The sequence below is a fragment of the Bidens hawaiensis genome, unplaced genomic scaffold (genome assembly GCF_021521415.1).
Source record: "Bidens hawaiensis isolate Kalapana, Puna unplaced genomic scaffold, B.hawaiensis_p1.1 tig00035818_1, whole genome shotgun sequence".
NCBI classification, from domain to species: domain Eukaryota; kingdom Viridiplantae; phylum Streptophyta; class Magnoliopsida; order Asterales; family Asteraceae; genus Bidens; species Bidens hawaiensis.
Window position 1 is genome coordinate 205,273 of NW_027496210.1, and position 2,399 is coordinate 207,671.

General features: G+C 32.8%; 1 pseudogene across 1 annotated transcript; it reads left to right on the forward strand.

Moving 5' to 3' along the window:
• The first annotated feature begins 1,375 nt into the window (after window positions 1–1,375).
• LOC143587651 (NAC domain-containing protein 83 pseudogene) lies at window positions 1,376–2,395 on the forward strand (annotated as a pseudogene). The gene is made up of 3 exons (XR_013144933.1): window positions 1,376–1,665; window positions 1,802–2,097; window positions 2,357–2,395. The product of XR_013144933.1 is annotated as an NAC domain-containing protein 83 pseudogene (transcript).
• Window positions 2,396–2,399: the final 4 nt, after the last annotated feature.

The window sequence follows — 2,399 nt, forward strand, 5'->3', positions numbered from 1 at the left end:
AAAGCACCAAATTTAGGCTCCAATTAATTAAAAGAATTTCCTTTTGGTTTTCTTTAAACCAATAATATTATACTTTTATATTTATGATCATGAGTTAAAGATCAAAAGTGAATGTGATAATTGTGATCAAAACTTGAAAAGCAGCCTTGTTTTAGCATGGCCAATGAGGAACCGAAAATATTTCTTATTTCTTGGCGAATTTTATTAAAGTATTTCGTTATGTATCTTAATGATAAATTAATACAAGGCATTCAGTTGTACTAAAACATTCTTATTTGTAACTTCTAAGAAAATGCACAGATAAAAAAGTTTAAAGCTATTTATTGTTTTTCAGTTTATTTAATTTTGGTTAAAAACTTATAATTCCTCCAGAAAATATAGTGTACGCATATATTGTTTTTTTTTGTTTTTTTTTTTAAATTGCTGAATATATTTCAACCATGCATAATGATAGAAAAGGGTTTGGATTCTCAAATAAATAATAAATGGAAAAGTTAGAAAGAATTCTTTGTTGGATCGATGCCCCTTTTATGTCATAAATCCATTATTTGATTATATAAGTTGAAAAAGCATAATCCATTTACCATAAGAAAGATTATCAAAGTCAAATCGGGAAAAAAGTATACATAATTGAAACAAATAAGTTCCATTAAGTAATTAGGCTCCTAATTGCGCACAGAATTCGAAGATATAGGTCATCATAAGTTTCTGTTATTCTATCGGCAACAACTAAAAAGATAAAAACTCATATTTTTTTCCTTATAATAGAAGTCTTACAAAATTAATACGACAATCACCAAATAGTGGTAATGATGCATGTCTAACAATCAAAAAAATATGGGTTCTGGTATCACTTGAAACATGAAATAAAATAGGTGGAAAAATATGTAGTTGTTCAAAAAAAAAACTGATAAACGAGGGTTAGCACACTGAGCGGACCCATTGGCTCCGCCCCTACTGATCAGCGGCACTCTTATTTTTGACAAAAGTATCTCCATTTTCTTACCCATGGATTATAAGACGTCGGCGATGTTAATTCGTTTTAGTGTTTTATAGTGTGCTGAAATATGGATAGAATACATGAACAAGTGGTGTTTTTGACTTTGTATATGCATGTTTAATATGAATTAGTAGCATGATTTGATGTTCTTGTTTACATATAAAAGATTATTAATTAGCATTGAGCGACTTGAATATATGCCCACAAAACTTAAGGAGCAAGTACTACATGAAAAAGATGTTCCAAATAGACCAAAGTTAACCAAAAGTCATTTCTTTTATATCTTGATTCTATAACTTTAGTTCCTCCATTACTATATAAAGAGACACCAATGTTCCCTCTTTCCACTCATAACTAATTAACCCTTTTTCTTAACTCTCATAACATTATCTTTCTTTTCCTTTCCAAGTGTTAAGTTACCAGCAACTAAATGTCTGTTGAGGATAATAAGCATGCAGAAAATCCTATTAATAATGCCATTAAAGATAAACTCAGTTTTGTTAGAGATGGAGCAATCACATTGCCACCCGGGTTTCGGTTCCAACCCACGGATCAAGAGATCGTGTTTCAGTATCTGCTTCGTAAGGTCTTCGCATGCCCGTTGCCTGCCTCAATCATTCCTGAAATCGTAGACATTTGCAAATTTAATCCTTGGGACTTGCCAGGTTTGTGCTCATTTTGTAAATTACACTATATATATTACCCTAATGGTGAATCACATTATAAGTGTTTCATTTTGTTTCAATGCAACTAAAATATATAGTAGTTAACTATTTTGATTTCAAATGCGTACGTAAATAGGGGAGTGGGAGCAAGAAAGATATTTCTTTAGCAAGAAAGAAACCAAGTATGGACATGGAAATAGGGTAAACAGAAAGAGTGGCGATGGATATTGGAAAGCAAGTGGTCTCGATAAACATATCACTAGATGTTGCAACAACAATCTGATTTCGAGGAAGATAGATACGATTACAGGGATGAAGAAGACACTCGTGTTCTATAAAAGCAAGCCTTCGACGACTAGAACTCGCTGGATCATGCATGAATATCGCCTTGTTTACTTGTCGAGTTCACCTACAGCCACCTCCAATGATAAGGTAACATTGTTGAAATGAGTTCCCATGCAAACTAGCCTGAAAAAGTTCTTTTTATTAATTTTTATTAATAACCTACGGGTTTGGCAAAGGTAATCACACTTGCTGATATCCCGAGTTCTCATATTCAAATCTTGCTATTCATTGGGCTCCTAATTCCTTTCATGACCTCTTGAAGGCCCACCTCCTGCTACAAGTTGTATTTACTGATCCCGTTGGTTAGCAGTCGTTCTTATCATCTTGATTTTGTTTCGACTTGCAGAAATATTGGATTCCAATGGGAAATTGGGTGTTATGTCATGTAT